Consider the following 21,428-nt stretch of genomic DNA (forward strand, 5'->3'; position numbering starts at 1 on the left):
TGTGATGTAATTAACCCATCACTTAGACGGTAACTTTTAAAGCAGCCACGTGGGCGTACATGTGTATGCCGGCTCGCGCTAATGGATGCGGCCATTTTATAACATATGCGCGCATAGTATAAAATAGGCTGGATGCACATACATGTGGGCGCAGCTTTATATGTGTGTGTGCATTTGCACGCAAATGCCGCCTCTGCCATGTCAAGTGGGGGATTTTAAGAGACACGTGCGCCGACACAATTACCACTTGCCCCAGTTCGTTCCCAGTTAGCCCAGGTAAAGGATAGGACTTCCTAACCCCCTCTAGTTAATTAGCCTCCCTTTTGCCCTGTTAGCCCCAACCCTTAAAACCCCACTAACTAGCCTAGATGTTTTTGTTGTATGACATACACACCATCCAAAGCAGAAGTAAAGTTACGCGGTAGGGAACCCTGGCACGCTTGTGCATGTAAATATGCGCAGATTTCATGGAGAAATCTAGGAACGCCCATGCCCCATCCAGTCCATGCCCACAACTCGTCCTTTTTTTTTTTTTTGCAAAAAAGAATTTGTGCGCTTAAAGGGGTAGATTTTCAAATAGCGCGAATTGGCCTACTTTTGCTGGCGCATCAGGCGCAAGCAAAAGTAAGCTGGATTTTAGTAGATACGCGCGGCTCCGCGCGTATCTACTAAAAACCTGGATCGGCGCACGCAAGGCTATTGATTTTGTATAGCCGGCGTGCGCCGAGCCGCGCAGCCTACCCCCGTTTCCTCCGAGGCCGCTCCGAAATCGGAGCGGCCTCGGAGGGAACTTCCTTTTGCCCTCCCCTCACCTTCCCCTACCTAGCCCCCCCCCTTACCTTTGTCGGGGGATTTACGCCTCCCAGCGGGAGGCGTAAATCCCCGCGCGCCAGCGGGCCTCTTGCGCGCCGGGACGCGATCTGGGGGCGGGTACGGAGGGCGCGGCCACGCCCCCGTACCAGCCCCCAAAACGCTGCCGACATGCCCCCTAAACGCCGCGACGACCGGGCCCGCCCCCAACACGCCCCCCGACACGCCCCCCTCGGAGAACCCCGGGACTTACGCGAGTCCCGGGGCTCTGCGCGCGCCGGTGGGCCTATGTAAAATAGGCTCACCGGCGCGCAGGGCCCTGCTCGCCTAAATCCGCCTGGATTTGGGCGGATTTAGGCGAGCAGGGCTCTGAAAATCCGCCCCACTGGGAGATAAGCGAGTATTCGTGCGCTTTTTAAAATCCGCGCAGCAGGCGCCAGCCCCCACTTCTGCGCATAACTCCCGTCTTTGGCGCACATATAGGGCTTTTAAAATTCTTCCTTTAGATCAGGGGTGGGCAGTTCCGGTCCTCGAGGGCCACAAACCAGTCTGGTTTTCAGGATATCCCTAATGAATATGCATGAGAGAGATTTGCATGCACTCTGCCTCAGCTGTATGCAAATCTATGTCATGCATATTCATTAGGGATATACTAAAACCTCGACAGGTTTGTGGCCCTCGAGGACTGGAATTGCCCACCCCTGCTTTAGATTCTACTTAACCATTCAGCGGTGTCCAGCTGTTACTTCATAGCATCGGCCAATAAAAGGTGCTGGGCAGTGGCGGATTTGAGCAGATGCCACCCCTAAGCACCGTTAGTGTCGGCGCCATGTTTCCCACCCCCGCCCTCTAAGCCTCCTGCTTCATTGATGTGATCTACTGATGCAGTGACTGTGTGGATTAAGCCTGCGCTTACAGGCCATGGGCCCCTCCCCCTGCACAGACGTCTGGAGGGGGCGGGGCATGGCACGCAGGCTTGGTCTCCGTGCTTGCTGCATTAGAGGATTGGACCGCTGGAAGGGAGAAGAAGGGTATGTTGGCGGGTTTGGGAAGTCTGGAGCAGGATTAGTGGTCTGGGGAAGTGGCAGCTGCTGCTTCCCCCCAAATTTTGCCACGCTAGGTGCAGGCCTAGCAGGCCTATGAGTGAATCCAGACCTGGTGTTGGTTTGTTGAAGCTAGGCGTGTACACTTCGGGGGGGGGGGGGGGGGGGGGTGTGTGCAATTTTGTTGCTGCTCGCATTAGTGTACAGTCTATAGGCTATAGGTATAATTTTCAAAAGGAAAGCTCTCACCTGTTTTCCCTTGGAAAGGTGTTCCTGAAAACGTATCTGCGCACATTTACATTTGCTAATTTGTCTGGGTCTACACAAAAGCTCTCATATTACCACCTCGTCCCACTTCCTCCTCTGAATCCTGTCACTGTGTTGCCTCTTCCTCTCGCCCCCCCCCGCCCCCAAAGCTCTCACTGTGTTCCCTCTTCTCTCCCCTGCTCCACCTCTCCCCTGCAAAGCTCTCAGATTGTTCTCTCTTTCCTCCACCCAAAGCTGTAACTGTGCTCCCTATGTATCTTCTCGGACCTCTCTCTCCCATCCAGTGGCGTAGCCACGGGTGGGCAGTTGCCCACCCAATTTGGACCCAGGCCCATCCAACTGGAACCGGAAGTGGAGCACCGGAGCTGCAAATCCATCGCGGGATCCCATCCTCGTGACGGCAAAGAGGAGGACCCAGGCCTGGCGCAACTGGGTGTGCCATTCCATGCATTTACACGGCCACGGAGCAGCACACATGGGGAAGCGGTGGGCAGCCATATGGCCCACCGACCTTCCTGTTTGGGGGGAGAGGAGGGGAGGGAGCAGAAGCGCCGCACACAACTTCCGCTTCCTCCCACCCCCAAGCAGGAAGATCGGTGGGCCGTATGGCCCGAAGATAGCAGGAGGGCAGTGGCAGCAGGAGAGGCCAACTGATCTTTCTGCTTTGGCGGGGGAGCGTAAGCTGTGCACTGGCTTGAATGTGTATGTGTGGGTGAGAATGGGAGCCTGGGTGTGTGTGTGTGGGTGAGAATGAGAGCTTGAATGTGTTTGTGTTGGGGGGTGAGAATAGAAGCCTGGGTTTGTGTGTGGGTGAGAATTAGAGCTTGAGTGTGTGTGTGTGTGTGTGTGTGTGGGGGGGTGAGAATAGAAGCCTGGGTTTGTGTGTGGGTGAGAATAGAAGCTTGAATATGTGGGTGAGAATGAAAGCTTGAATATGTTGGTAAGAATGGGTGCTTGAATGTTGTGTATGTGTGGGTGGGAATGGGAGCCTGGGTGTGTGTGTGGCTGAGAATGGGAGCTTGAATATGTGTATGTGTGGGGGAGAATGGGAGTTTGAATGTGTGTATGTGTGGATGAGAATGGGAGCCTGGGTTTGTGTGTGGGTGAGAATGGGAGCTTGAATATGTGTATGTGTGGGTAAGAATGGGAACATGGGTTTGTGGATGAGAATGGGAGCCTGGGTGTGCGACTGTGAGTGAGAATGGGTGCCTGGATGTGCGTCTGTGTGTGCATAAGAATGTGAGCCTGGGGAGGGGTGAGAAAGTGAGAGCTTGTATGTATGTCTGCAGAGAATGTGAGCTTGTGTGTGTGTGTGTGTGTGTGTGTTGGGGGGGGGGGGAGGAGAGCATATGAGAGTGAGAGCTTGAGTGTGTGAGGGAGTCTGTGAGAGAAAGCGTGTATGTGTGTGTGAGAGGGAAGAAGACAGTAGCAGAAGAAAGACACTGAAAAGGAATTAGGAAATGAGTGACAAGGAAAAAAATAGGAAAAAGAGACCAGGACCAACTGATTAGAAAAATACAAAGATCAGACAACAAAGGTAAAAAAAAAAAAAAAAATTATTTTGAGATGTTAGCAATTTAAATGTCATCTTTGGGAATGTGCATTTCTTATATTTTTGTATTTTGCTCTTTCTTAAGTATTCCACTGTTCAGAGACTTTAGTTTCTCAGGCTTTCTATTTTGTTTTTTTATCTGCATGTTTCTGTTTCTAATTTGTGGTCTCTTATTTTCTATATTAGGTAAAGTTTGGTCTCTGTTTTGCCTGTGTGTGTGTGTGACTGAAATGCAGTATTTCTGCTAGCGTGTAGTTTCTCTGTAGTAGTAGTCCAGCTTGTTCTGTTATTCCCGTAGGTGATGTATTAATGTTCTAGGGCTTGGTGTAGTATTTGCATTGCTGCTTTTTCATAAGGTTGCTGTTATTTGAATCCTGAGAGTCAGTGCTGTGACTGTACGGCAAGGTTCTAGATGCCTCTTTCTTTGCAGGAGTTTCCGTTACTTCACAAAATAGTAGTGGAGGGTTATTTTTTTGCTGAGGTGACACCAGAATTTGAATTTTATTTTTCATGTTAGTTGTAATGTGAATTGTCCTAGCTTTGCGCTGCACCTGTTCTGATGATTAATTATATTTTATTGTATTTATGAAGATTTCTGGCTTTCTACAAAAATGGTTCATGAAAGAATACATTAATTTTTGTTTTATTACATGATTGGATCTGATTGTTTACTTGTGCATTTATAAACTGCAATAAATATAAAATATATTCTGAATAAGGACTTTTTAATGCTGGTAAGTGCTTGAAATAATTGAGGTAATTTAAGTTTCATACATGATACACAATGGCTGTTGCAAATTACTTAGAAAGCCATTGCAGGGTGCAGTATATGGCATTATTTATCAATAAGAAAACAACTAGTAGGTCTCAGACCTGCATGCCGACAGCCCGCCCATGTTAACCTTGTGCCCACCCAAAAAATCAATTCTGGCTACGCCACTGCTCCCATCCCCAGCAGAGCAGGCCTTACCTCCCAATCCTTCTCACCAGACCATAGGAGAAGCAGGTACGTAATATTACACAGCCTTTTTCCTTCCCGCGTGAAACCAGTCTCGCAGTACGAGCTGCCCAGATTGTGCGGCGCACGCTGAGAGACGGACCCTGCTGTTCCCAGCAGGAAGCAGACACTGTGTTAATCCCTGAGCATGGCATCGGCACTGCCAGCAAAAGAGAACGCAGCAGTGGGGTGCGGGGTCCAGGAGAGGTGGCGGGGTTTGGGGGTGGGGAGAAGAGGAGGCTCCATAGCAGCTGTCCCTGGGGGGGGGGGGGGGGGGGAAGGAGTGTGGTGGTAGGGCTGCAGAGAGGAGGGAGCTTGGCGGAGATGGCGATGATGAGCTGGGCTTCTCCTCTTCGGCCGGGCTGTGTGATGTTGCACCCTTGGAGTCGCTGCTCTGTGCAAATGCATGCTTTGCACAGTGGGTGCTGCTGCTGCTGGCCCTGGGAAGGGGCATCTGACTTGAGCTTCAGAATCTGTTTTCACTGAGCAGTAAGTGAAAGGATAGGAGAGTGATTTTTACGTAGTGCATAAACCATATAAGGCCTCACAGAGTATGCCAGAGGCCTCCATGTCACAAAGTCTCTTTAGTAGTGTAATGTCATTTCAAACGCTTTCGGAATAGTCTTTCCCCCCCCCCCCCCCCCACCTCCAGCAGTTTTTCACTTCAGAGACTTTGCTTAAAAGCCTCCAAGGATTTCTGTGAGCTAAGACAATGGTCCCCAACCCTGTCCTGGGGGCCCACCAGCCAGTCGGGTTTTCAGGATAGCCACAATGAATATGCATGAGAGAAAATTTGCATGCACCGCCTCCATAACATGCAAATTTTCTCTCATGCATATTCATTGTGGGTTTCTTGAAAACCCAACTGGCTGGGGGGGTCCCCAGGACAGGGATGGGACCTCTGAGCTAAGAGATTGCTGCCATGGCAGGAAGGGGGGATTTTTAAAGAAGATTAATCTTCCAGCAGTTTTATTTCACAGATATTGCCGGGGACCGAAATCGGGGGCGACCCTCCCCCCCCCCCCATTTGAAAACCTGAGCTTAAACTGTTTTATCTTCATGCATAAGGAACTTGTCAGGGCTATCTGAATTTAGTGAAATAAATCTTTTGCGGTTTTTATACTTACTAAGTATAACGAGACGACCCGTTACCCCCAGTTGCATTTTCATGTATTGAAAAAAAAAAAAATCCTTCCAGTGGGTTTTTCGCCATCAGCAGTTTAATTTCTGTTTTTTATATTGTCCTTTAACGACTGCCCTCGTGGTGGTGACGGGAACAGGGGAGCTGAAGGAAGCCATTGCTTTCATGCGTTTCGTTCCCCCCCCCCCCCCCAACCATGTCACAGCCTGGGATTCCTGTGCACTGGTTAGGATCTTTCAAAACATATTACCCCCCCCCTCCCCCACCACGAACCACCTCTAAATAAAATGCAGCGTCAGTATCATTGTGGACTGACGACAGCTGGAAAAATCCTATCCCAAAAATTCGTTGCAGCTGGATTTAGGAGACAGCGGTACGGTGACAGCCTGGCCCGAAGAGCCTGCCAAATCTGCTTAGAGCGAATCTTACCTGGAACATCAGAGCGCGGCTTCCTCATCCACAAGGCCCACGAAGCCTAATGGAGTATAATGTGTGTGTGTGTGTGTGTGTGTGTGTGTGTCACTGCTGGAGGGCGGGATAGGGACCGACAAGCTGTCCGACCAGTGATAAATTGACTAATTTATATCCCACTGTGGTGAAAAATGTAGACAGGGGGGGATGACGCTTCGTTATCCAGGATCGTGTTTTTAGAAATAATAAATGTCTCACAGGTTTGTTTTATTCCACAGCTGCAATCAGCATTTAGTCTTTCATTGTGTTTCTGCTCTTTTACTTCAGTATGGATGGGTTTCCTCTAAATTCATTCATTTGCCATTTGCAATTTGTTGTCCATAATTGCAGGTAAGATGCAGGGTTCATGAATGAGCAGTTCCCATTTCGCGTTTTATGGCAGAAATCCTTATTGACTTGTTAATAGGTCTCTGCTTCTGTCAGCCTTGTCTTCTAGTTACATGCATTTTATTCCAAGACATATTTCAAAATTACATTTAAAGCACCGCATCCGAAGTAACAAAGAATGAATCAAACATAAAATCAATACATCATAAAAAAAAAAAACAACCCACAAAAATATATGTACTTGGTCTTTAAGTACGTATATGAAAGGGAGAGCCAAAAGGAAAACAAACCCTAGGGGGGAAACAAAAACCAATCTATGTGGGCAACCTGCAGACTTAGATACAATAGTCTCTTCAAAGACCATTTTCAATACCATTTGCTCGGGTAAATAACTATTTCCCTGAGTAAAAGTGCTCACCCCCCCTTAGCGGGTTAAAATTATACGCACACTTCTATAGCACAGTGCACCCAGAAACCTTTCAACATGATCAAATGTCATAAAAGAAAGCTGCCTCAGCTGGGACATTCAGTCATCAGAGGAACCAAGTTGGGAACCCATTTTGATGGGGACACAACAGTTAAATGCCTTCCAGGACCCTCAGATAGCAGAAATGCAAACCAGGTGGTGAATGCAATTATAGAAGAAAGTAAGAACATTGCTGTTAGAGTTAACATCCACCTAGGGGACCAATGATCTTGCTAGTAACAGTGTCCATAAAGTATAGAAAAAGTTCCAAAATCTGGGGGAAAAGATTAGACACGTGGCAAAGACTGTTGCCTTTTCAGAAGTATTACCTGTTTATGGAAAGAGAAAGGAAAGGTTATGCCATAGAGAGAATTCAATGCCTGGCTCAAAACCTGGATTTGGATACATTGGAGGCTGGGGCCCTGGATGGAGCAATAAGAGATTACATGGTAAGGATGACCTACATTTGTCACTGGCAGGAAAGTGAGAAATTCAGATCATACATTATCTATCAGGCATTTAAACTAGAGAGCGGGGGTCAGGGGCAGTTCTATCATGAGGCAGGGTGAGGCGGCCGCTTCTTGGTGGCAGAATTTTGAGGCGTCAAAAAATGCCCCTCTCAGAACGCCACTGTGGCATTTGCCTCACCCTGCCAGCCCCTGCCGCAGCTGCCGACCCAGGCCGGCGACAGCAGAAAAGAAGAGGGTCGCTGCTGCGGGCTGCTACCGCCACTGCCGGAGGCCAGGCCGGGAGAGTGGAGGAGGGAGAAGGGACGACAACACCGGAGGCCAGGCCAGCAGCGTGGAGGAGGGAGGGAGGAAGGACGACAACACCGGAGGCCAGGCCGGAAGCGTGGAGGAGGGAGGAAGGATGACAACACCGGAGGCCAGGCCGGGAGCATGGAGGAGGGAGGGAGGATGACAACACCGGAGGCCAGGCCGGCAGCGTGGAGGAGGGAGGAGGGAGGACAACACCGGAGGCCAGCCCGGCAGCGTGGAGGAGAGAGGAGGGACAACAACACCGGAGGCCAGGCCGACAGCGTGGAGGAGAGAGGAGGGACGACAACACCGGAGGCCAGGCCGGCAGCATGGAGACAGGAGGACAACGCCAGAGGCCAGGCCGGGAGCATGGAGGAGGGAGGGAGGAAGATCGACAACACCGGAGGCCAGGCCGGCAGTGTGGAGGAGAGAGGAGGGACGACAACACCGGAGGCCAGGCCGAAAGCATGGAGGAGAGAGGAGGGAGGACAACACCGGAGGCCAGGCCGGCAGCGTGGAGGAGAGAGGAGGGACGACAACACCGGAGGCCAGGCCGGCAGCATGGAGAAGGGAGGACAATACCAGAGGCCAGGCCGGCGGCAGGGAGGAGGGACAGAGAAGACAGAAAAGGGGGAGAGGTAGCTCTTTATGTCAAAAACAATATACAAGCAACCAGGGGTGGCTCAAGGGAATCTGCTGCCTGAGGCAAGGAATGAGATGGCACCCCTCCCCCCATAAGCATGGTACGGGGCAAAGCATCAAGGGGGGGTTAGGGTCTCGTTATAGTCTGGTCGTTTCGATGATTTGAAATGCTGCAGAAGGAGGAAAGCAGGGGCCAGAAATCACAGAAGAGTCGCAGGGTGTCTGTGATAATACAGTATTTCTAGGAAGCTGGCAACCCTACCACACATCCAGGAACCCCACCACCTGTCTCCTGCATTTGCCCCTGGAGAAGTGGGGGATGGGTGAATGATAGGGGTCTGTGTGCGGCCCTAATACAAGGCTATCAGGTGCTCTAGGTGCCTTTTCATAGTTAAGGTTTTTACTGTTTCAGTGATGGCAGCTAGTGTCCTTTCTTAGTATGGGGGGTATATACCACTGTAATTGTAATTCAATTTACTTATGGCTTTCTAGAGGCAAAGCCCACACCCAACATGCATTACCATAGGCCTAACATCATATGCATGCCAAGGGTTTATTTTGCTTTTTTGTCGAGTTTTCTGGTTGGCACCACAGAAGTGCATGTAAAAATAATATATAGAAAACTATAATTTAAAATCAAGAAATATGAAACAATCATAATAGTGAAACCATACCATCTGATGAATAGTGTAATTATCAATAATTAAAATCTGACATAAAAACTATAAACTTTTTCCCAAACATTGATAAAATATTTCCAAATGGAGACACATGAATTAGTACCCAATAATTAAACCTAGTTAGAATGAAAAAATCCAAACCTGGGATCTTTTGATTCCCAGTCATCCTGGGATTTCTGTGGATTAGTGGGAGAGGGGCATGTGGTAGTAGGAAGGAGGAACTTTCTTTTCCCTCTCTCTCACGCAAACACATTTATTCACACTCATGCACACACATGTGCTCACACACATAAAGGCTCTTGCTTGCTCACACACACATACACACACAAATTTGCTTTCACACACGCTCTTCAAACGCATACCCACTCCCTCTACCTCGCTCACACTCTGACAGCCTGTCGGCAGATGAGCTTAGCAGTTAGCTGTAGCCTCATATTTTCTTCTGCTGCTGTTTAGCCTAGTCTCTTTTTCGACCACCAGCGGGGCCCTTTCCTACTTCACTGCTGGGCGAGTCTTTCATTGTTTCTCTGCCACCGGCTAAATGAGCTCCACCAGAGGCCCGCGGGTCATTTGTTGTTTTTCGGCTGCCAGCAGGTTGGGCTCTGCTGGCAGCACACGAGGCTTTTGTTTGTTCTTCGGCTACCAGAGGGTCTTTTCTTTTCTTTTTCACCGGTCAGGTTGGGCTCTGCCGGTGGCCCACCAGGCCTTTGCTTATTCTTCAGTCGCAGGCAGGTTGAGTTTCACTGGCAGCCACTGAGTCTCTTCTTTTCTTTGCTGCCGGGTAGGTTGGGATCTGCCGGCAGCTCACGGAGACTTTGCTTATTTTTCGGCCGTCGGCAGGTTGAGTTCCAACAATGGTCACTGAGCCTCTTCCTTTCTTCTGCCAGACAGATTGGGTTCCACTGGCAGCCCATGGGTCCTTTGTTTTGGCAGCAGGGTGAGATGGCCGCTAGAGGAGTTTGGGGGGGGGGGGGGGGGAGGTTTTCTGCCGCCTCTAAACTTTGCTACCTGAAGCAGCCGCCTCACCCTGCCTCATTATAGGACTGCCCTTGTAACCAACTGAATTGCAAGGAGCATGGAGTAGAGAGGAAGCATTGTGGACTGTCCTGATAAAAGGAAGATGGTGCTTCCATTTTTACTGCTGTGATTTACAGGCCACCGACTCAAACAGAAGAACTCAACAGAGAACTGATTGACGACTTCTGAAAGATGGGAAAGAAGGGCGAAGTGTTGCTTGTTGGAGATTTTAATCTGCCGGATGTGGATTGGAGCAGAGCCTATGAGAAGTAGAGAGAGAGAGGATACCCTCCAAGGGGCTCTGCTCAAACAAAGAGTAATGTAACCCACGACAGAGGGTGTAATACTCAATTTGGTGCTCACTAATGGTTATAATGTCTCTAATGTTCGGGTAGGGGCTCACCTGAGCACCAGTGATCATTTAGACGGTATGGTTTGATTTTGCGAATAGGACATAGAGAAGTCACACGAAGACCCGCGTTTTGAATTTCAAAAATACAGACTTTGTCAAAATGGGGATGTACCTAGAGGAGGAAAATCTGGAAGACTGTGAGAAAATGGGTGAGGTGCAACAACAGTGGAAGGAGCTATTACAAATTCAACAAATCTGTTTGTTAGAAAAGTAAACAAGTAAGAGGAAAAAGAAACCAATCTGCTTCTCTAAGAAGGTGGCTGAAAAAATAAACGCAAAAAGAATAGTGTTCAAGAAGCATAAAACTGTTAAAACTGAGGGAGGTGAAGAAAGAAATAAGAGAAGAAAAAGGTTAAATAGAAAGGTTGGCCAAAGAGGTAAAGCGAGGAGACAAAACATTTTTCAGATATATCAGTGAAAGAAGGGAGGTCAGACGTGGTATGGAGAAATTGAAAGCTGATAAGGAGCAATGTGTAAAAAGTGACAAAGAAATGGCAGTAATATTAAATAAATAATTTAGTTTTGTATTCACTAAAGAAGACCCTGGAGAAGGACCATTGCTAGTTGACAAGATCGTAGATGAGGATGGAGTAGACAAAACTCCATTTACAGAAGAGAATGTATGGAAAGAGCTAGGCAAACTGAAAGTGGAGATGTCCATGGGGCCAGATGAGATATACCCTAGGATACTGAGAGAGCTCAAAGATGTGCTGGCGGGTCCGCTGAAGGACCTGTTCAAGAGATCCCTGGAAACGGGATTGGAGAAGAGCGGTGGTGGTCTTGCTTCACAAGAGTGATAGTGGAGAGGAGTCTGGAAAGTACAGACCAATCAGCCTCACCTCAGTGGTGGGAAGATTAATGGAGACCTTTCTGAAGGAAAGGATAGTGAACTATCTATAATCTGGTGGGTTGCTGGACCTGAGGCAGCATGGATTCACCAGGGGAAGATCCTGTCGGACAAATCTGATGTTTTTGATTGGGTGATTAGAGAATTGGATCGAGGAAGAGCTCTCGATGTGATCTACTTGGATTTCAGCAAAGCTTTGGATACGGCCCTGCATAGGAGGTTTGTGAATAAAATCAGAAGCTTTGGAGTAAGTGCCAAGGTGGTGGCATGGATTACAAACTGGTTGACTGATAGGAGACAGAGTGTAATGGTAAATGGAACTTACTCTGAAGAGAAAATCATGTTAAGTGGAGTGCCACAGGTTTCGGTTTTGGGACCGGCTCTGTTCAATATCTTTGTGAGTGACATTGTGGAAAAGATAATAGAAGGTAAAATTTGTCTATTTGTGGATGATACTAAGATCTGCAATACAGTGAACATGCCTGAAGGAGTACAGAGAATAAAAAGGGATTTAAGAAAGCTGGAAGAGTGGTCAAACATTTGGCAGCTGGAATTCAATGCCAAGAAATGCAGAGTCATGCATCTGGGGTGCGGTAATCCAAAAGAGATGTATGTGATGGGATTGAAAATTTTTGTGCACGGACCAAGAGAGGGATCTTGGGGTAATAGTGTCTGAAGACCTGAAGATGGTGAAGCAATGTGACAAGGAGATAGCTCGATGTGATCTACTTGGATTTCAGCAAAGCTTTGGATACGGCCTTGGTGAGGCCTCACTTGGAGAACTGTGTTCAATTCTGGAGTCCATATCTCAAAAGTGACAAAGTCAGGATGGAGGCAGTCCTTAGAAGAGAAACCAAAATGGTGTGGGGTCTGTATGAGAAGACCTATGAGAAGAGGCTGAAGGATCTAAATATGTATACCCTGGAGGCGAGGAGGTGCAGGGGAGATATGATACAGACCTTCAGATACTTGAAAGATTTTAATGATGCACATTCGATAAACCTTTTCCATTGAAATAAAATCAGTAGAACTAGGGGTCACGAAATGAAACTCCAGGGAGGACGACTCAGAACTAATGTCAGTAAACATTACTTCAGGGACAGGATAGTGGATGCCTAGCATGCCCTTCTGGAGGAGATGGTGAAGACAAAAACAGTGAAAGAATTCAAAGAGGATTGGTATAAACACTATGGATCCCTAAAGGCTAGAGGATGGAAATGAAGAAAATAATGTGTGGAGGTAACTTGCTAGTGTGGTGGTTACTACCTTTAACCAATAAGCCTTCATACTCTTGATGCATCTCCATCATGGCTGTTTGCTTCAGTGGCATGGAGAAAAGGAGAATTGGATATAAACAGCAACCAACAAAGGCTCCGATATTTATGGTCTGAGAAACAAATAAGTATGTGGCACAATAAGCCTGATAATTTGATGCAACTCCAACATTGTTCTCTGCTTCAATGGCAAGGCATAACTGGGAACTGGATTGAGAGAACATTTCACAAATCTCATCTTGGAGTGAGTTTCCTCACTCCGTAGGTCATCAAATCTTCACAAGAGACCATTGTTCTGTTCGTACGTCTCACGTTGAATGTCAAAGTGGCCCCTAACCCCCTACAATAATACCTAAACCTCAACTCGAGTTACTTGGTGGGCCTCCCATAGGGATACAAATACCTATCTAGGGAGAGTACATTATGGCTAGTCTCTCTCGCGCTCTCTCTCTCTCTCTTTTTCCACAAAGTTTTATTTTTGTGACTTTGTAAACTATAAACTCAATAAATAATTTGAAATTAAAATATAGAAACATAGCACATGTCACAGATACAAATCATACAGCTCATCCAGTCTGCCCATTCACATCTCCTGCTTAGCTTTATAGTCACTTCCTCTCCTTCAGAGATCTTCTGCACTTGTGCCATGCTCTTTTGATTCCAGTACTTTTGGAGACGCCGCATCTCAAAAAAGATATAGTTGCGATGGAGAAGGTACAGAGAAGGGCAATCAAAATGATAAACGGGATGGAACAGCTCCCCTATGAGGAAAGGCTGAAGAGGTTAGGGCTGTTCAGCGTGGAGAAGAGATGGCTGAGGGGGGATATGATAGAGGTCTTTAAGATCATGAGAGGTCTTGAACAAGTAGATGTGAATTGGTTATTTACACTTTCGAATAATAGAAGGACTAGGGGGGCATTCCATGAAGTTAGCAAGTAGCACATTTAAGACTAATCGGAGAAAATTCTTTTTCACTCCATGCACAATTAAGCTCTGGAATTTGTTGCCAGAGAATGTGATTAGTGCAGTTAGTGTAGATGGGTTCAAAAAAGGTTTGAATAAGTTCTTGGAGGAGAAGTTCATTAACAGCTTTTAATCAAGTTTACTTAGGGAATTGCCACTGCTATTAATTGCATCAGTAGCATGGGATCTTCTTAGTGTTTGGGTAATTGCCAGGTTCTTGTGGCCTGGTTTGGCCTCTGTTGGAAACAGGATGCTGGGCTTGATGGACCCTTGGTCTAACCCAGCATGGCATGTTCTTATGTTCTTATTAGTAATCTTACAGATCCCAATTTATTGAAAAGACATAGGTTTTCAGCATAATGGAATATCTAGCTGCTATCCAGATACCAGAGATATATATGCACCTTTGCTATTAAAGGATAATTTAACAACTGGAATAGAAGATCTCTGGTGTGCATATGAAGCTGTGAGAGGTCAAGCATTTCAGAGACCTGAATCAAATCCAGCTGTGAGGTTTGCCATTGCTACTTATGACACAAATTACATATTTTTGTTCTGTGTTTGTGTGATGAAGCAGGAGCGTCACACAGGTTAAAGCAGCCTGGAGTGACAGGATAACTAGAAACTCCAGTAGTCAGAGGAAGCGCTAATGGCAGGTCCACAGGGAACATTGTTTCAAAAGGGAAAAGAAAACTGAATAAGAGTTAGCTAAAGGATTGTAAAGCTAGACGGAACAGGAAGAACACGGCTGCTGGGAAATGTAGTCCTGAGATCCTGGGCAGAGAATTAAACAGGATCCAACCAGCAGCTAGAGAAACAGCTGGGGTTGATTGGGAGACACTTACTTCGGACTTGGACTCTCACTCTTTTGATGACCTTGGGGTAATTTTCAGAACTTTTTTACAGGGGCAAACATCTGTAGAAAGGGCTGCTAAAAATTCCTCCTCCTTCCCCCTACCCCAATGCGAGTGCAAAAGTAACGCTGGCACTTTTGCCACTGGCTGAAAAGGGATGTGGCAAAGTCAGAGGAGGACAAGTACATGCGGGGCTTTCATATACTTTTTGCATGTGTATTGCACCTGCTTCATAGCAGGTCAAATGCGAGTGGCCCCATTTATAAAGGGGAACCCCATCAGCGGGGGGAGGGGGTGATATTTTCCTTTGAAAATTAACTTGCTTGTACCACTGCCCTTCCACCTCCCCCTAGGGCTAACAACCCCCTCCCTCCCAGGCATTATAAAAATTGTCCCATAAAGCCAGCAAAGTAATTGGACAAAGATTATACCTTTTATAAGGCTAAATGAACAAAACACAAACTACTGGGCTATCAAATTTCTTTGCTCAGCAGGAAAAAGTCACTCAGGACATGAAGCAGCATTGCTTTATCAGTATTTATTTTTATTTAATAATAATTTTTATATACCGGATTTTTCATGCGAACATACAGTAGCTAACAAATTCATTTATAAATATTTGCATTTCCAGAAAGAGAAAAGGAAATAAATACATAGTTTCATAATATAAATAAAATAAGAGTAAACTAAATACAATTGTAAACTAAATAATCATAATATTTAAACTGTTAGAGAGGCAGTATAGTGAGAACAGAGATAATAAATTAAAAAATATACATTACCTTGATTTATAGTCAATAGACTGAAATCATTAACGGGCCGATACAGTACAGTGTGCTCCGGCGGAGCACACTGTTAACCCGCATTTGGACGCGCGTTTTCGACTAGCTAGCTTTACCCCTTATTCAGTAAGGGATAATAGTGCGTCGAAAACACGCGGCCAACCCCCCCCCCCCCCCCCCCCCCTTGAAACTAATAGCGTCCGCAACATGCAAATGCATGTTTATGGCCCTATTAGTTATTCCCGCGCGATTCAGTAAGTAAAATGGGCAGCCAAGCCGCCCATTTTACTTTCAGAAATTAGCGACTACCCAAAGGTAGGCGCTAATTTCTGGCGGCACCGGGAAGGTGTACAGAAAAGCAGTAAAAACTGCTCGCAGGTTGAAAACCGGACGCTCAATTTTGCCGGTGTCTGGTTTCTGAACCCGTGGCTGTCAATGGGTTTGAGAACCGACGCCGGCAAAATTGAGCGTCGGCTGTCAAACTCGCTGACAGCCGCCGCTCTTTTTACCACAGGCCCTCGCACTGTATCGGCCCTTAAATTAGCAGCTCTTGGAAGGCTTGTTTGAATAGCCATGTTTTAATGCCCTTTTTAGATCATTTAATGTCTGTTTCTAGTCGTAATTCCTGTGGTATAGAATTCCATAGTTGAGGCCCAGCAATAGAAATAGTTCTTTCTCTGTTGATCTGGTAGTTCTTGAAGGGAAATGGAAATGAAGTGATGAAGTTAACCATTCAATTTTATCATTGTAGAGCGTTTTATGAATTAGGAACAGGATTTTATGCTGAGCCCTGTATTTAACAGGCAACCAGTGAAGGTCCTTTAATATTGGGGTAATATGATCAGATCGTTCTAGTTCCCGTCAAAAGTCTAGCCGCTGAGTTCTGCAGACGTTGTAATGGTCTTGTAACATTTGCTGGTAGGCCTAAAAATAATGAATTGCAGTAGTCTAATTTCGATAAAACTAGTGCCTGTAAAACTGTTCTAAAATCTTTTGGGATTAGAAGAGGTTTTAATCTCTTAAGAACATTTTAATTTAAAATAACCATCATTAATGATTTTTTTTTAACGCAGGTTTTCATTGTGAATTCACAATCTAGGAAGATCCCTAGATCTCGTACTTCCAGGGAGATGGCGTATGGTTGATTAAGATGCTTACTGTCCTAGCAGTGAAAGTACACGTTTGGTTCGATCCTACTGAAACTCAACTTGTTTGATATCTGTGAATCCTTGTCGGTGAAAGTGTTAAAGATCAAATGATGATTCAGTCACATGTTTATGCCAGAGAAGAAAATGCTCAGTTCTCTGGAACTGATGTAATGTGCTTGCAAATTTAAAAGATGCATTTATCTAATTTAATTTGTAAAGCTGGAAGAACAGACAGGACTCCAGGAGCCTTGCCTTGGGAAGGGAGGGTAGGTTTTAGATTTAACATTCTTGGGATGTATTTCACCCGATTGTCTTTGGAGGATTGTTTTTTCGGCATCTCCCGAATTTTTTGTTCACTCGGTGGACTTTGAGAGACTCACGTCTGCCTCTGATCAGCTTCATACACTATTTATAAAGTCGCTGTTCTAGTTCTCAGTTGACATACCTGGCAGCCCCTAGGCCTGTATAAAAAAAATCTTTTAATGCCTTGTCCTTTGGAGAACATTGCATACTTTCCACTAATAAAATTCCTACCCAAGACAGTTTTATTTATTTTTAATTGCCAAGGGCTGCAGTGTTTGCTTTGAGAAACACGTTTGCCAACATTTTTTTTTTTTTTTTTTTTTTTTGCATCCTTGCTCTTGGTGCAGATACTTGAGTTGCAGGATGTTGAACTTGACCATTAATATATATATATAGTGTGTGTGTATGTGTGTGTGTATGTATATATATATATATATATATATATATATATATATATATATATATATATATATATATATATATATATATATATATATATATATATAGTTTAGTATTTCACATAACTAGTAAGATACCAGGAAGTCATAAATTTATTTACATTAGAACCTGCCATTTTAAAATCTTTCCCTTCTTAACTGGAGTCAGTACAAATGTAATTTAAATTACAGAACTAGAGCAAGGGTCAGTGAAACGTGCCATCCTTTCTTAGTAATGTTCTGCAACGCTGTTGAATTACTGTTGAATTACTTATGGGTAAACGATATTAATCCGTTTGAGGAGTTAGAATTTCTAAACTGCTTATCCAGATATCTCACTACGAAATGCTTTAGCATTAACTTAGGTACCTGGAGAGGCGGATAGCTTTCCGACGGCGCACTCGTGTGCCACCACGCCAGCTGGCTGCCGTTCTCCCAGTGGCCAGAAAGAATTGAATAATGAGATTATAAAGACACTAAGTCTGCTCACGATACAGCTTGCAAGCTCAGTGGTGCACTCTTTTTGATCTGCTGCTGCTGGCTGGCTTCCCCCAGCGTCTGAGGCCTATCAACACTGAAAAGAGAAGGATCTTTCGCGTGCAGGCCATGGTTTGGTTTTCTCTGTTATCACCCTTTTCATGAACATTTTAATTCTTTTTATCTCCCGCTTCTCACGTTTCATCGCTTGTGAGTGGGCCTCAGCCAGATCCTGCACTGCGCAGGGATTGTTTTCAAGCGACCGGCAGACCAAAAGGTATTGCATGGTCTGCTGCCTCTGGCTACAACAGCAGGCCTCAGATCTGGCAGAGTATCCCCTCCCCATTAGCCATATTTGCCTTTTACCTGCCAAAAATGGATATGCAAATTAGTACACTTTACAGCTAGGAAAGTACAACACTCTTTAAGATGAGAAACAGAGTTCAAAAGCTCTCCCGATTCCTCTCCCTAGGGTCTTATAGAGAACATTGTATTTTTGTGCCCTAAGTGATAATAAATTATTAACTACCGTAATTCTTTATTAGCTTGGAAGTATGCATTTCTGGGCTAATTTATCCAGGTAGATTTAAAGCCATTTATCTGTTTGCTTGACACCTAGAGATCAACAAAGATTATGGGGAATAAAAGCATCAGCAAACATGACAAAGCAATGAATTACTGGGGGTCAATGGAGCATTCCCATGTTCTTATTACTTATTAAAACAACCCCCACAGCTAATGTTTTCTTGACATGAATAAACCCTAGGTTTTCTCATGGATGTCGTGGAGCATACAGAAAGGATATCTAATTAATTACATAAACTAAATGACCAGAAAATGACACAGATGCAATCGGTTCTTCATTGCTCACCTACTGTACATGGGGAGATCAGTTTTCAAAGTGGTCGCGATATGCCTTATGAGGAGAGGTTGAAGAACTTGAATATGTACACCCTGGAGAAGAGGAGGAGCAGGATTGATATGATACAGACCTACAGATACTTGAAAGGTTTTAATGATCCTTGGTCGTCGTCAAACCTTTTCCATTGGAAACAATTTAGTAGAACTAGGGGGTCACGATTTGAAACTCCAGGGAGGAAGACTTAGAACCAATATCAGAAAATATTTCTTCATGGAGAGGGTGGTGGATGCCTGGAATGCCCTTCCGGAGGAAGTGGTGAAGACTAAAACCATGAAGGATTTCAAAGGGGCATGGGATAAACACTGAGATCACTAAAGGCTAGAGGATGGGAAAGAATGAAAAAAAGCATGGGGGAAGTGGGCCTGGGGGTAACCTGCACAGAGCGGCAGTTACTACCCTTAAACATAAACATGGAGAAACCTGCACAGAGCGGCATTTACTACCCTTAAACATAAACATGGAGTAACCTGCACGGAGCGGCATTTACTACCCTTAAACATAAACATGGAGAAACCTGCACGGAGCGGCATTTACTACCCTTAAACATAAACATGGAGAAACCTGCACAGAGCGGCATTTACTACCCTTAAACATAAACATGGAGTAACCTGCACAGAGCGGCAGTTACTACCCTTAAACATAAACATGGAGTAACCTACACAGAGCGGCAGTTACTACCCTTAAACATAAACATGGAGTAACCTACACAGAGCGGCAGTTACTACCCTTAAACATAAACATGGAGTAACCTGCACGGAGCGGCATTTACTACCCTTAAACATAAACATGGAGGTAACCTGCACGGAGCGGCATTTACTGCTATGGGAAGCTTGCTGGGCAGACTGCATGGACCACTTGGTCTTTTTCTGCCGTCATTGCTATGTTACTGTGTTACTATCGGGCCGATACAGTACAGTGTGCTCCAACGGAGCGCACCGTTAACCCTCGATTGGACGTGCGTTTTCGACGCGCTAGCATTACCTCTTATTCAGTAAGAGGCTGAAAACGCGTGTCCACCCCCCCCCCCCCCCCGAACCTAATAGCGCCCGCAACATGCAAATGCATGTTGATGGCCCTATTAGGTATTCCCGCGCAATTCAGAAAGGAAAATATGCAGCCAGGCCGCACATTTTACTTTCAGAAATTAGCGCCTACCCCTTCGGGCACCGGGAAAGTGCACAGAAAAGCAGTAAAAACTGCTTTTCTGTGCACCCTCCGACTTAATATCATGGCGATATTAAGTTGGAGGTCCCGAAAGTTTAAAAAAGTAAAAAAATAAAAATAAAAATTTGAAGTCTGCCCACGGCTGTTGGGTCGAAAACCAGATGCTCAATTTTGCCAGCGTCCGGTTTCCGAACCCATGGCTGTCAGCAGGCTCGAGAACTGACGCCGGCAAAATTGAGCGTTGGCTGTCAAACCCGCTGACAGCCGCCGCTCCAGGCCAAAAGGAGGCGCTAGGGACACACACACTAGTGTCCCTAGCGCCTCCTTTTACCTATTTCTACCACCGGGTCTAATTTGCAAACAGAATCGTGCGCACAGGAGAGTGGCCTGTGCGCTCGCCGGGAGAGCAGACTTTACTCTATCGGCCTGTATGTTACTCACAGGCCTACAGGTAACTTGTACCCAAGGATCTGCAAGCTGATTTCCAAGGGGAAACTTCCTACAGATGCAAAGCATGCAGGGATCTCAAAATGAAATTCCCACGTGCACTTAAACATTCCCGTCCTAGCTGCCCCCCTGACATCGCTCCTTTTTCCCCTGTGGACAGCACAGTTTTTCTCAAACTGGGGGGGGGGGGGGAGGGATGCATTGGAGGGGATCAGAGGAAACTTTTCAGTGGGCCTTTCCCCATAGTAATTATCTGATTTCCTGAAGAAATCCCATTGAGAATTGCCCCCAGAGGGGCTAAAATAAAACTCAGCAGTCAAGAGAGTTTGGGGTTTTGCAATTATACTACTCCTGTAGATGACATTTATTTACTTCTTGAGTAGCAAAACGCCCGCTGCAGATGAGAAATGTATGTGTAACCCCAGCCCGGTGCACGGGCGGGGCCATAAAAGTATTTTTAAGTTCTTTGGGGCAGGAACCCTGACCAGCTCTTCTCGGATGCCCCTTCCCCAGGGTGTGAATCCTTTTGGCTGGGGGGGGGGGGAGGGGAAGAGAGGTTTCCTTTCGGTTCCCAGTGCAGGGGTGGTTGACCTCCTCTTGGTTATCCCTGGCAGACGGGTCATGGCTCTTGCTATGTGCTGTGTGCCCAAATAAAGACGCGGGAGTCACTGAGTTAGGGTCCAGAATTAAAGACTTTACTGTTTAACACTGATGATGAAGGGCACAACAACTCAAACTGCAGCACCACAGAGTTATTTTGTTTGCTTACAGTCTCTTCCCTCTGTCTGTGCAAGACTCTCATATCAGGGCCAGGGAAAACCTCCACTCGCTTAGATTAGATAAAGGGGAGCCCCTAGGTGGACAGGGCCTTTTCAGACTGGTCAAAGCTGATACAAATGGTAATAGTCTATGGCACAGAGAGTAAATCATCTCTTTCTCTCCCCAGGGTGGTGTTCCCAGTGATTTGTGATTTCCCTTACTCATAGGTTAGCAGATCTTCCGGATCTCTTTGGTTCTTGCACAGTCTCTTTATTGCTTCTCTCTGGATCCATGATGGGAGGGATCACCTTGAAACAAGCAGCTGTCTTGCTACAGACTGGGAGGAAGGGCGGCCAAAACTTCCTCCTGAATCTTCTAACAAAATGCTTTCTTTTCCCCAAAATGATATTAACCCCAGGGTTCCTCTCCACAACGGGTCACCATCACTTTAGGGGCAGGTCCTCCCTA

At 46.1% G+C, this 21,428-nt stretch overlaps 1 protein-coding gene and 1 long non-coding RNA gene across 3 annotated transcripts in view; one reads left to right on the plus strand and one right to left on the minus strand.

The window, feature by feature from the left end:
• Positions 1-6,352, minus strand: part of LOC115098209 — a 33,097-nt gene extending 26,745 nt beyond the window's left edge. Inside the window, exon 1 of the long non-coding RNA XR_003858450.1 lies at positions 6,240-6,352. This is a non-coding gene — a long non-coding RNA (uncharacterized LOC115098209). The remainder of the gene's footprint in view (positions 1-6,239) is intronic.
• The window catches only part of KCNB1 (potassium voltage-gated channel subfamily B member 1), a 293,763-nt gene that overhangs the window by 72,648 nt on the left and 199,687 nt on the right, over positions 1-21,428 (plus strand). The window lies entirely within an intron of this gene.

This window comes from Rhinatrema bivittatum, chromosome 8 (genome assembly GCF_901001135.1).
Source record: "Rhinatrema bivittatum chromosome 8, aRhiBiv1.1, whole genome shotgun sequence".
Classification (NCBI taxonomy): domain Eukaryota; kingdom Metazoa; phylum Chordata; class Amphibia; order Gymnophiona; family Rhinatrematidae; genus Rhinatrema; species Rhinatrema bivittatum.